Raw genomic sequence first — 14,822 nt, 5'->3', positions numbered from 1 at the left:
ACCATCTTGAAGTAGAACAATGAATGCAGCAATCTGATTGCCATGGGTTACTGCCCATGGGCAAATTTGCCCAGTGTTGATAAATTACCCCAACTGAGTTCACAAACTAGTTCACCCAAAAAACCCAACCCCAAAGCACAAGAAGAGTAACATTGTGTATGCAGTGAAGTGCAGTGAGGAGTGCTCTGATTTGTATGTGGGAGAAACCAAACAACAGTTACACCAGCGTATGGCACAGCACAGAAGAGCCAGCTCCTCTGGTCAGAACTCAGCCGTGTACCTACATCTAAAAGAAAAAGGACACACGTTTGAAGACAGGCAAGTCCATATTCTAGCCCGGGAGAGTGACTGGTTTAAAATACGTGTTAAAGAAGCCATATATGTAAAAACTGAAAAACCATTCAACCATTGTCTGCCACATACAATGCTGTTTTGGCACCTCTCCCTGGAAGGTTTAATAACACATCAAAGCTTCAATCTTGCTAATATAATCAATACCTAACTTCATGACATCATTTTGGATTATGATAAACAGATTATGCTGATTGGAGCAACATTCCAGAGGATATGTATTCTAGAAGGAAGATCCTATTTACAAGTTATTCTCAATTGAGAAAGCCAGTTGGATGACTGGTGAAACGTCTTCAAGGGAAAAAAAACCACAGCAAGTCCAGCTGATTTGTCTTATTTCTATAGATATATATATTCCTTATGTAGGGCCATAGATAGCCCATGTCTGATATAAAACATTACTTCAGGTACAGGGACAAATAGAAGGAAAGATCACCAGAACAAGGACAGCTGGCACAAAAAGAGGCCACTGGGAGGGGGTTATGTATAAATATAAACATGGAGCTATTCCAGGAATAACACATGAAAAAAACCCATAGCAGATTCCTCTGAGCAAAACTTCCAGTCTGTCTTTGATTATTTGTGTAAGACTATTCAAGGGATTACAAATAAGTAATAATCTGTGTCTTTAAGTATCAATTTTTTTGTCTGTGCCCAGCATCTGGACATAGATGAATAACCTTTAATCCATAAGGATGTAGGTTGTAGTTTTTAATTTGTTTTAGACAATAAATAATCTTTACAGGAATACTAATCCTTGGTGAAACTGAAGGCAATTCCTTGCGCATCCTGGAATAAATATACGATTATATCTTCCTTATATTTACAATAAGATAAATGACCAGAACACAAAGATCAGGCTTAACTGCACTGTGTGGCATTTGAATGGGAAATGGCAGCACTGAAATATATGAATTGGGAGTAAGACCCTATGTGATTAGGTGCAGTTAGTCCTATGACAAGTGATTCGATTACGTACCTTTTGGGCATGACACAAAGGGGCAGATTCACTAAAGGGCGAAGTGGCTGTCGCTAGTGAAAATTCGATAGAAATCCAATCCAAAGGGACATCGCCAATGCACAGGCGCAGAGGACAATTCACTAATGAACGGGACCATCGCCAGCGTTAATGTGCCAGGCGACTTTTCACTCAGGCGAATGGTCGTTGATCAGAAAATTCAGTTCAAGTGAGGATTTTACTGAAAGTTACCTCTTTCGCCAGAGTTGACTTCGCCACCTCAGACCAGGCGAACTGCTAAAATGAAGCTTAATCTTCCTCAATCTGATGTCAGTTACATCATATCCTGTCTGCCGAAAATGCATTATAGTTTATAAAACGCTGGCAACTTTTCATTTTTTTAAGCGGAATTGCTCCTGTCCTAACAAACGTTTTTTTGGCTTAAAATTTTTCCCCAGACATTTGAGAACATATGGAACATTCATTTTACAGTGGGCTCAGCTTCTTGTGCCCAAAACTACAATGCTTCTGTCTTGATGTGTGGAATCTCCAAGCTACACTAGATTCTCACATATATTGATGGGGTTCACTGATGACAGAACTTTTCGCCTAGAGCAACAGATAGTAAATGAATTGGATCCTCAGGATGGTCAACTAAGACTACCAGATACCGAGCCATAGTTGGACAATTCATCAGCTATTGATCTTTGTCCTTGTGTTATAATGGGAACTCGTTCATTTTATGCAGTGTTGTATGTAATGGTGTCTGATGCACAAGGAAAATAACAGTATTTTAGGGAGATGTGGTTGCCCTTGCTTCTGCCAAGAAACCTATTCTTGAGTGCCAAACTTTCCCAGTTTTAAATCTGCACTACTTTCCTATAATACCAGCCTTTGCTTAGCCAAACAAAACCTTCCCTATAGAACTAAGTATCTCTTATTCTGTAAAAGTCCTCCACAACTCTTCAAAACTTTATTAATTTCCATATAGAACTAAGTATCTCTTATTCTGTAAAAGTCCTCCACAACTCCTCAAAACTTTATCAATTTCCCTATAGAACTAAGTATCTCTTGTTCTGTAAAAGTACTCCACAACTCTTCAAAACTTTATCAATTTCCCTATAGAACTAAGTATCTCTTGTTCTGTAAAAGTCCTCCACAACTCTTCAAAACTTTATCAATTTCCCTATAGAACTAAGTATCTCTTATTCTGTAAAAGTCCTCCACCACTCCTCAAAACTTTTTTAACTTCCTACTCTTCCTGCACCGCTTCAAACTCTTCTCAAGGAATTGCTTATCACTCATTAATCAAAGATCTATCCCATCTATTCAGTCTTTCCCTCTTGACTGAAATATTCTCCTTAGCTCTCATTTAACTCCATGGATGGCCCTGATCCAAACACATTTAAGGGCACAACCAAATGCCAATACAGGTATGGGACCTGTTATCCAGAATGCTCGGGACCTGGGGTTTTCCGGATAATGGATCTTTCCGTAATTTGGGTCTTCATGCGTGAAGTCTACTAGAAATTAATTTATACATTAAATAAACCCAAAAGGCTGGTTTTGCTTTCAATAAGGATTAATTATATCTTAGTTGGGATCAAGTACAAGCTACTGTTTTATTATTACTGAGAAAAAGGAAATCAATTTTAAAAATTTGGATTATTTGGATAAAATGGAGTCTATGGGAGACAGCCATTCTGCAATTCAGAGCTTTCTGGATATCGGGTTTCCGGATAAGGGATCCTATACCTGTACTTAGTAATAAATACACTGCTCCAGTGGGTTATTTATTAAGCTCCAAATACCCAAAATCAGAAACATTCTGATTTTTCGGACCATAAAAAAAAATTGAATTTTTTGGGATTTATTAAAGTCCAATGGTTTGAAAACTCTGAATCCGAACACCAGGCAACTCAAAGCTCTCAGGGTCTTGTATAAGGCAATGGGTAAGGTCCCAGTGTCTGCGCTGCTGTCAGTACAGATATTCCATGATTTTGGGCTAAAAAGTCTGAAACTCATAAAAAATTGTAGTTTTTGCGGATAAGTCCTAAAAATTTTGACTTTTTGGGCAAAGGTCCGAAAGATATTTTTTTGAATGATAATTAAGGTCCATTCGGGAATTTGGATTTGCTTGGATTTCTATTTTAGAAATACTGAGATGAATTTGGAGTTTGATAAATAGCTCCCTAAGTGTGTCATTGTCACTTTAAGGGAAAATACTACAAATAACTTTAAAAGTCAAAAGGTTTGCACCAAATTTAGTAATCCACTGGGATTGGAATCATTCTGCAAATGGCGCACTTTAGGGACAATGAGGAGAATTAGGAAATCCATGAAGCATAAAGGGCCACATTCAGTTCAATGAGAACATCTTTTCTCTTTCAATTTAACTGAATTAATTAAATGAATTAATTCAATTTAAATAATACTTCCAAATTTCTGCATAGACTTCTGTTTTTATGAGATAAACCATAAATAATATCAATAACAATAATCTGCTTCCCTCAGCAACCAGGGATTATTTAATATTTCAGACTGGACATATACTGCGCATATATATATATATATATTTATAATTATATATAATACCCTTTTATTTTTTGTGTTAGTGGCCCTCTAAATCATCTCAAACTACATGATTTCTTTGTGAGTATTTGGTAGAAATTGTTCTTCTTCAGGGATAAAAATAATGGGTAACAGTTGGCCTTGAAATGTAAAAAATATAATGAGCTTCAGAATTGTTTCTACAAAGGGGTTGTGACCAATTCTATGGCTGCTGCTCTGTTTCCCCCCTCATTCCCTGTATTTGCCTTGGGAGAGGGTGGTGCTAGCGTTAGTGCAGAGAGTACAATTGTTCTCTCTCTACACAAAAAGCGCCAAATTTTAGGTTAAAAATAATTATACAGCTTTAGGATAGGTTTTCAATTTACCTCGTTTAAAAAATGACACCGAAAGGGCTGCACATATTTTGATTATTTCAACACTCTAGGACCTAATGGGGACCATGCCCAGATTTTACTATTAAAAGGAAAAAAGCGAAGGACCACGGCACAGTCCCACAAAGGGCATTGTAGGTTAAGATGGATGGATAGAGTGGGCAGGATTAGAAGACTTGTATCAAAAAAAGGTTGAAAGTTTAGGTAGATAATGAAAGAAAGAAAGAAAGAAAGAAAGAAAGAAAGAAAGAAAGAAAGAAAGAAAGAAAGAAAGAAAGAAAGAAAGAAAGAAAGAAAGAAGGCTGGGACTGTAGACTGTAGACTATTTCTTTGTCCAAATGAATTCCCATTATATTGTTGCATGTATGCTTATATGAATGCATTAAATTATTATTTGTAAAAATGACTAGGAACAAAAGAAACGAAGGAACAAAGACCAGTCATATTTCTTAGGGCTACGCTTCACCACGTGAGCATAATGAGCAAATAGAATAGAACAAAACATATTTCTTAGGCTTCAGCTGTAGAACAAAACCATTTTAAGATGGATTATTGACTTTCTCAGATCTAATGTTGCGTTCTATTGTCATAAAAGAGCGTTCTAGTGAATGAGGGGAAGGGTGTAAAGTAAATTCTTTTATTTTAAATTAGGCCTTTGAATGAAAGAAAAAGCTTTGGAAACTGTATGAATTAAAAAACATTACCAAGTATGACAATAGAAAAGAAGCTGATGTTATATCAAGCCTGCCTATGGAATGTTTATTAGTGTATAATTCCTAAATATCATATATATATATATATATATATATATATATATATAATGTCCAAACAGGTGAACGCACTCTTTCCGGATTTTAAATACATAAATGGGTGCGTAGGTCAAGTCTTCCAATATAATAAAGCAAATGGACCCGCACTCCTTAGTAATCGTGAAGAAATAGATGTGCTTTATTCACAATGCATTTCCAACGTTTCGGCCCACATTGGGGCCTTTTTAAGGAAAAAGGCCCCAATGTGGGCCGAAACGTTGGAAATGCATTGTGAATAAAGCACATCTATTTCTTCACGATTACTAAGGAGTGCGGGTCCATTTGCTTTATTTTATATATATATATATATATATATATATATATATATATATATATATATATATATATATATATATATATATATATAATATGTCTAAATTCTATTTTTGTAGTTTTCCCATGGTCTATTATACAGCTTGTCACACACAGTCAGGTAGATCTTCATCTAATTTGGTCACCCATGCGGAAGGTCAAATGAGGCTGATCTGATCAGATTTTGCTGCCAAGCCAATGGATGAATTCGATTTCACCGATAGGGTCAACTCTGCAATCTCAGTTCAATGTGGTCTTGGTTCAGTGATTTTTTTCTACAGTATTTTCTTAGAATGTGATCATTCACATGATCCAATAGGCTGCCAACACTATCAAGAGCAACTGGGCCTGGAGATAACCTACATACAGGTGATATTTGAGGATTGGGGTCTCCTAAGAACAACTTGCATAGTGTAAACGACACAGGGCAAGGCACAAAGCAATGCAACACCTCTATACTAAGGACAACTGAAGAGGAGGTTTTGTAACAAGAGACAGTAGGAAGAAAGTAGGAAGAGGTCAGTTGCTGCTTGGCTATAACTTATCCACCGGAGAATTGGTTTAGAGCCTCAGTGTAGGAAGATTGAAAATTATTCTCTCCACGATGGGGGGAATGTAATTAAAATGTTATTGATGCTATTCAAATTTTTTATTTAGCAAACTACCAGTGCTTGAAAAAAATTACAGATTTTCTAGTTTGCGCCAACATTCTGTGAATGAAATTAGATTTTGTAGAAAGCAGGTCTTAAAATGCCCTGATTCACAATTAAAATTTGCAATGAAATCATTGTCAATTTCTAAATTTCTGTTCTGTTTACAACCTTTCTTACATTGTCCCAATAATACCAGGCATATTGACAATTACCAGTCTAACTCTTACCCTTCCCAAGAACTTTTTTTACACATAGAATACTAAGGAACACGTCTTATAGCAGCAAATTTAAAGTTTGTTCAGGTTCTAGTAACCCATAGCAGCCAATCAGCAGGGAGAATTTTCTTGCCTACTTTGGATCTTCATACTTTAAATCTACTTGAAAATGATGTAAACATTAAACAAACCCAATAGGCTGGTTTTGTTTCCAGTAAGGATTAATTATATCTTAGTTGGGATTAGGGTTGCCACCTGGCCGGTATTTTACCGGCAGGGCCGGTAAAAATTATGGCTGATCCCAATATTATTGATAGGGAAAAAAGATAAATATATAGGAAGGCCGGTATTTTTTTCCAGAAAAGATGGGAACCCTAGTTGGGATCAAGTACAAGCTACTGTTTTATTATTACACAGAAAAAAGGCAATAATTTTTAAAAAATTTGATTATTTGGATGAAATGGAGTCTTTGGAAGACAGCCTTTCCATTATTTGGAGCTTTCTGAATAATGGGTCTCAGGATAATGGATCCCATACCTGTATTAATTTACAGGAGAACTACCCCTGTTAGAAAACTCACTTATTGTGTGTGGCACTAAGACATGTCAGCATGGAATCAGCTTGTTAGATCAGGGGAATCAATCTTTAACACTCTCCATTAGTGACTTATGTGCAGCAGAAAAACATTAGGTTTAGGTATTGTAAATAAATCAAACAATCACTAAAAAAAGAAATATTAAACGAATTAGGCAGACAGGGGCAGATTTATCAAGGGTCGAAGCGAAAATTCGAATTAAAAAAATTCAAATTTCGAGCTATTTTTTGTGTACTTCGACTAGGGAATAGTCCAAATTAATAGAAAAATCGAATATCGAAATGTATCATGCACTGTCTCTTTAAAAATTCGATTTTGGCCTTTCACCATATAAAACCCTCTGAATTGCTGTTTTAGCATATGCGGGAACTCTTAGAACCTACTTGGAGTCAATTGGTAGACTTTGAAAAAACAATATTTTTTGGGGGGCAAAAACTTTGAATTGAATTCGATCGAATACGATGTTACTTTGATTTGTACGAAATTTGAATGAAAACGGCCTATTCCACCGGAAAAAAAAAACTTAGATTTTTTTTTTTTAATAAATTTCAGTTTTCCCATGTCCTGTCTCTTAGATTAACACACGTTATTACAAACCAGTAATTAACATTGATCTACAATTTAAAGATATAAATTCAATATCTGCAGTGTTCTCACCCAATTTTAGAACTAAACCCTACAACTTAATATGGTTTAATATTGCTAAAAATGTCATATTTTATATACTGAATTTATTGCACCAGCCTAAAGTTTCAGCTTGTCAATAGCAGCAATGATCCAGGACTTCAAACTTGTCACAGGGGGTCACCATCTTGGAAAGTGTCTGTGACACTCACATGCTCAGTGGGCTCTGAGCAGCTGTTGAGAAGCTAAGCTTAGGGCTCGTCACTAATTATCCAGCAGAAAATGAGCTTCCCCTGTAATATAAGCTGATGCTACAGGGCTGATTATTAAATTCTGATGCTAATTGCACTGGTTTCTGTGCTGCCATGTAGTAATCATCTGTATTAATTACTAATCAGCCTTATATTGTGGCATTTCTATTCTATGTGTACTGTATATTGTGAGTGGGTCCCTAAGCTCAGTAAGTGAAAGCAGCCTGTAGTAACACTTTCAGGTAACTCCACCTACTTTACTTTGCTTGGGAGAAAATAGCTGCAAAAAAGAAAAAAAAACGGCACTGATTTGTATATTTATGTATATTTATAGTGCTCTTGCTTACCAGAGCCAAACTGGTACAATTTTTCTAATGATAATTATAAAAATCATAAACATAATATAGTTAAAGGGGAACTATTGCAAAAGTGAAAATGTAATATAAGCTTCAGAATAATGAAATAAGAAACTTTCTAAATACAATCAATTAAATATTCCGGACCATTTCTGAAATAATCAAGTTTATGTTCACTATTCCTCTCTCAGCATCTGTTTCTCCTCATTCTGTCTTTATTCAGGAGTTGGGTGTCAGATGAATGATCCAATATTTCTTATAGGGGGCTCCTTTTGCCTAGAAGATGTATTAGAGCTCACTCTATTAAAATAACCAGAAATCATGTCTCTCTACATTCAGAATTTGTGCAAAAGGCAGTTATTTTGTTAGATTTTGTTTGTACTGGAATCGGTTATTTGAGTGAGCTCTAATACATCTTGCTAGGAAATGGAGCCCCCCTATAAGATATATTGGATCTAACGAATATCTGACACCCAAAGGCTGCATGAAGAGAGAATGAAGAGAAATAGATGCTGAGAGAGGGATAGTGAATATAAACTTGATAATTTCAGAAACAATGCAAAATATTTAATTGAATGCACAGGTAAAGGATCCCTTATACGGAAATCCAATATCCAGAAAGCTCCGAATTATGGAAAGTCTGTCTCCCATAGACTCCATTTTATCCAAATAATCCAAATTTTTAAAAATTATTTCCTTTTTTTTTTCTGTAATAATAAAACAGTAGCTTGTACTTGATCCCATCTAAGATATAATTAATCCTTATTGGAAGCAAAACCAGCCTATTGGGTTTATTTAATGTTTAAATTAATTTCTAGTAGATTTAAGACATGAAGACCCAAATTACGGAAAGATCCGTTATCCGAAAAACCCCAGGTCCCAAGCATTCTGGATAACAGGTCCCATACCTGTATTTAGAAAGTTTCTTATTTCAGTATGAGGAAGCTTATATACAATTTTCATTTAGAAGTACAAGTATGGGACCTGTTATCCAGAATGCTCGGGACCTGGGGTTTTCCGGAAAACGGATCTTTCCGTAATTTGGGTCTTCATACCTTAAGTCTACTAGAAATTCATTTAAACATTAAATAAACCCAATAGGCTGGTTTTGCTTCCAATAAGGATTAATTGTATCTTAGTTGGGATCAAGTACAATCTACTGTTTTATTATTACAGAGAAAAAATAAATCATTTTTCTAAAAAAAGCTTTCTGGATGTAGGTTTTCTGGATACCTGAATTTATCTACGTAGGTTTTGTATTCAAATGCTGCAATTGTAGATGTACATTCTAAATAAAATGCAAAGCATCTTTTTCTCTGCATCACGTCCATGTTTTAAGATAAAAGGAGACAGAGGGTACACCTCCAGTTGTTGCTGAACTACATCTATCAGAATTCTTAGCTGAAGTGACTACCCGAAGGCTGAAGAGGTTTTCAGATGTAATTCAACAGCAGCTGGAGGGTCACAAGTTGCCTGTGCAATAATTTGTGTTCAAGAGAGAGAGAGATCCTAATCTCGCCTAATCCCTTTCGGTCCTTTAATCACACTGAAAATTCAAGGGAAATTCTATTTTCAGGTAACACCTTAAGTAACAGTGGGACTACAGCAGGGGTCAAGCCCATAGTCGTCCAGCTGTTATGTGAACAAGTATTTACATGTTGTTTCAAGTACTTGCAATTACAAATTACTCACTGCACCCCAACAACCTAAGGTAGTAGCTGATGGCCCGTGGGTGGACCTATTCAAGTACAGGTATGGGATCTATTATCCGGAAACCCCTTATCCAGAAGACTCCGAGTTACGTAATTACCATCTCCCATAGACGCAATTTTATCCAAATAATCCAAATTTTTTAAAATGATTTCCTTTTTTCTCTGTAATAACAAAACAGTAGCTTGTACTTGATCCCAACTAAAATATAATTAATCCTTATTGGAAGCGAAACCAGCCTATTGGGTTTATTTAATATCAACATGATTTTCTAGTAGACTTGAAGATCCAAATCACAGGAAGAGCCGTTATCCGGAAAACCCCAGGTCCCGAGCATTCTAGATAACAGGTCCTATACCTGTACTGTACATTACACAGTCATGGAATGAAAGTCACAGTTGTACTCTGTTCTAGTACAACTCTAATTTATCAATACATTTACAGCTTATTATCTCATAGCATCCCAATATATCTTGCAGAAAGTACTGTATTAAGATGACGTTTAAAAACATTTTTTCTTTTATTTTTCTGGATGCACCGAATGCACTATTTGGGATTCAGATGTATCCCCGAATCCTTTGTGAAAGATTCTGCTGAATACCAAACCGAATCCTGATTTGCATATGCAAATTAGGCACGGGAATAAAAAAGTGGGGGGAAAATGTAATTTGTTGTTTTGTGGCAATGCCATGTGATATTCCTTTCCCATCCTTAATTTACATATGCAAATTAGGATTTGGTTTGGTCAGGCACAAGAATTTGGCCGAATTTAAATCCTGCTGAAAAAAGCCGAATCCTGGATAAATCCCGAACTGAAACCTGGATTCAGTGCATCCCTATTTGTTTTTAATCATATTGATCCTACTGGTCTCACCAAAACAACAAACAGAAAAAATAACAACAGCAACATATTATTCAAAAATCACTAACATTTTTAAATATCTTAAAGGATAAAACATTTTTCCTGAATTGTAAATTTTGTCGGTAATTACAATTATTGGCAGCAATTGTGTTACGTGAACAGGAGAATGTTTTTCTCGCTTAAGATTCAATCCTGTTATTTCTTTGTCTGGATCCAAACTTGTAACACTTTTAGCCATCGGTTAGTTAGGAATGGTTAAAATGTTTTTTTCCCATCCCAAATAATAGGGTAAGAAAAATAAAAATATTTGACTGAAAAAAAAAAGTTTATGTTCAATAAGGAGAAAGTAACATAACCTTTGATGTTCTCCCAATATGATTGATGCTGAAAGAGGACATACTGACTGCTAGAAAGACAGTGCTACAAGAACGGACTTATTGGCTACACTACAGAAGGAAGAGATATAATGAGGGTCACATTTCTGATGGGTGTTTGTGCTACTGGAGTGAGCATGGATTTAGTAGAAGAACAATACATATTTAGTGACTATTTTGCTACTGTTAAGCACTGAATTACCATGTGCAAGTGCTATGATTTTCATTAAATCCATATACTTTTAATCTACAGGTATGGGACCTGTTATACAGAATGTACAGGACCTGGGGTTTTCTGGATAACAGATCTTTCTGTAATTTGGATCTTCATACATAAAGGGGCAGATTTATCAAGGGTCGAAAATTCGAAATTCAAAGTAGTTTTTTTGGATACTTCGACCATCGAATAGTATACTACGGGGCAGATTTATCAAGGGTCGAATTTCGAGGGTTAAAAAACCCTCGAATTCGACCCTCGAAGTTATATCCTTCGGATTCAAATATCGAATAAAAATCGTTCGATAGAACTATGGAATCCTTCGAATAGAACGATTTTAAGCGATCGCTCAAATGATTTTTATTCAATCATAAAAAGTGCCAAAAACCTATCTACGATGTCCCCATAGGCTAACATTCAACTCGGTAGCTTTTATTTGGTGAAGTATTGAGTTGAAGGATTTTTTAAAGAGACAGTACTTCGATTATCGAATGGTCAAACGATTTTTACTTCGACCAATTCGATGGTCGAAGTACCCAAAAAATACTTTGAAATTCGAATATTTTTGCATTTGAACTATTCATTCGAGCTTAGTAAATCTGCCCCTACGACTTCAATTTGAAGTAAAATCATTCGAATATTCGACCATTGGACCATTCGATAATCGAAGTACTGTCTCTTTAAAAAAAATTCGACTTCAATACTTCGCCAAATTAAACCTGCCGAAGTGCTATGTTAGCCTATGGGGACCTTCTGGAGCATTTTTCTAAGTTTTTGGAAGTCGAAGTAAAATCGTTAGTTTGATCGATGGAATCCTTCGAATCATGCAAACGTTTTTACTTCGACTACAGGATACCCAAATTCTATGAAAAAAAAACTTTGACTTCGATATTCGAAGTCGAAGTATTTCAATTTCAATGGCCAAATTTCAAAGTGTTTTTAACTTCGAAATTCGACCCTTGATAAATCTGCCCCTATGTCTACTAAACATTTAAACATGAAATAAACCCAATAGGCTGGTTTTGCCTCTAATACGGATTAATTATATCTTAGTTGGGATCAAGTATTTATTATTACAGAGAAAAAGGAAATTGTTTTTAAAAATTTGGATTATTTGGAAAAATTTAGTCCGTGGGAGACGGTCATCCCGTAATTCAGAGCTTTCTGGATAATGGGTTTCTAAATATCATATCCCATACCTGTATTTTAATTCCAATATACCTAAATAACAGTTATACACATAGACCCAGAACTAAACAGCTTACAGAGTTTGTTGGAACGCAAACAGATATAGACAGGACAATTTAATGTAGAGTTCACCCTCAACTGTGAGGCTCAAACAAGGGTTATTTGCTTATAATAAAGATTCACTCAGCAAACATTGCTTTAGGAGGGTTTTGTAGGTATATAGAGAATTGTTGGGTGGCTATTGGAAGGAATTTACAAACAGTAAGTTGTTTTCCCTGTACAGCAACTCCAAGTATTGTATTTTTTATAAAGAAAATGCTTTGCACTTGGGGTGCGCTATGTAAATGATATACAAATATAATATATGCATACATGGACATATCATGGTACATGTATAGAATCCGTTAGAAACCCGAATTATGGAAAGGTCGTCTCCCATTTTATCCAAATAATCCTATTTTTAAAAAAGTATTTCCTTTTTCTCTGTACAGGTATGGGACCTGTTATCCAGAATGCTCGGGACCTGGGGTTTTACGGATAACGGATCTTTCTGTAATTTGGGTCTTCATGCCTTAAGTCTACTAGAAATTCATTTAAACATTAAATAAACCCAAAAGTCTGGTTTTGCTTTCAATAAGGATTAATTATATATTCGTTGGGATCAAGTACAAGCTACTGTTTTATTATTACAGAGAAAAAGGAAATAATTTTTAAAAATTTTGATTATTTGGATAAAATGGAGTCTATGGGAGACAACCATTCCGTAATTTGGAGCTTTCTGGATATCGGGTTTCCGGATAAGGGATCCCATACCTGTAATAATAAAACAGTAGCTTGAACTTGATCCCAACTAAGATATAATTAATCCTTATTGGAAGTAAAACCAGCCTATTGGGTTTGTTTAATGTTTACATGATTTTCTAGTAGACTTAAGGTATGAAGATCCAAATTATGGAAAGATCTGTTATCCAAAAAAACACAGGTCCCAAGCATTCTGGATCCCATGCCTGTATTATTTATTAAATATTATTAAACAAAGTGTTGTCTCTAGTGAGGAAGATCCACCGTTTGTTGTTACAGTACCTTGAATGGGCAGCCCAGTCCAGCCTCAAGCGCGATGATAATATCGGCCAAGTGGCAAAAAGTCAGTCCAGAAAGAAGAAGACGATGAATAGAATTGCTAAAATAAATGAATAAAAATCAGTTGAGGCTGATACAAATTAAAACAAGAGCAATCACATCTGGACCGACATTGGCTGCTCCAGCATCTCCATCATTCATCTATCTGAAGAGGAGGCAGGGGTTGTGAATAACGTAGTGGCTGAAGCTTTCTGAAAGGAATCCCGTTAGGGGATTAAAATGCTTCAAGTAGCGATGCCTCTCTATCCAGAATATGACCCCATTACCTTTAGCTCTCTTCCTACCCACTCCCCAGTCACAGAGACAAAATATATACCATTTGTGATAGGAGACGCATTTATTTTCTACTACAATCACTACATTTCTGCTAGAAAAAAAGTGAAATGAAATCTGTATACAGAATTATAATTAAAACCAAATCTTAATCTTCAAGAGTTAAAAGGCTTTGCTGATACTTAGCCCTATAATTCCCGGAAATACGGCGTTCTCATCCTATTTTAGCTTCACCCTTTCGATATTAAAAAGACAATTTTGCAAACGCATAGAATGCAAATACGTTTTGAAAAATTGAATTATTTTTATCAGGTTTTTATTATATTCGTAACGATCAATCCGGAGCACATTTTTTTCCATTGAGATGAATGGAGTGTCATGGGTATGAGTAAAGTTGGCTCTATCCGTAGGGGGGGTATCAGAGTATTTAAGCTGGGGTCTGTTTGCTACATTAGTAAATCAACTGAGGTCCATTTTCAACTGGTGAAAAATGGGGGCAGATTTATTAGTTTATAAAATCAAGTTATTGAAGAGATTCAAAGCCAAAAAAAATGCAATCTTGACTGTATTCTTGTTCCGTTATCCAAAACACTTATTCAAAATCTGGAAAATGCTAATGGAAAACTGTTCTCCCCCAAATCAGCTCAAATGACATCAAAGTCAACTGGAAATGTATCTTCAACATTCAATCAAGTTGATACTGAAGACTTTGCCTTTACGCCACTCACATGCAGTTTAACAATTAATAGAAAACGAGGCTTTGATTTGAAATCAAGATTTTTACACAATTGCAGTTAGCAAATTCTTATTTGTTATATTAAAACACAAAGCTTGCTTTAATCATCTAAAAATAAAGAATAGGTATGGAATCTGTTATCCAAAAACTCATTATCCGAAGGCTCAGGATTACAGAAAGGCCATCGCCCATAGGGGGAAATTTACTAAAGGGCAAAGTGGCTAACGCTGGCGAAAATTTCAGCACTTCGCCGATT

At 35.6% G+C, this 14,822-nt stretch overlaps 1 protein-coding gene across 1 annotated transcript in view; it reads right to left on the bottom strand.

Annotated features, from left to right (window-relative positions):
- Positions 1 to 13,839, bottom strand: part of LOC108695907 (excitatory amino acid transporter 2) — a 39,648-nt gene extending 25,809 nt beyond the window's left edge. The window contains exon 1 of the mRNA XM_018224856.2: positions 13,501 to 13,839. The gene's annotated coding sequence lies outside the window, so the exon portion shown is untranslated. The remainder of the gene's footprint in view (positions 1 to 13,500) is intronic.
- Positions 13,840 to 14,822: the final 983 nt, after the last annotated feature.

Source organism: Xenopus laevis, chromosome 7L (assembly GCF_017654675.1).
Source record: "Xenopus laevis strain J_2021 chromosome 7L, Xenopus_laevis_v10.1, whole genome shotgun sequence".
Taxonomy (NCBI): domain Eukaryota; kingdom Metazoa; phylum Chordata; class Amphibia; order Anura; family Pipidae; genus Xenopus; species Xenopus laevis.
The sequence above is the reverse complement of the archived record's forward strand: the minus strand, read 5'-3'. Positions and strand labels throughout refer to the sequence as shown.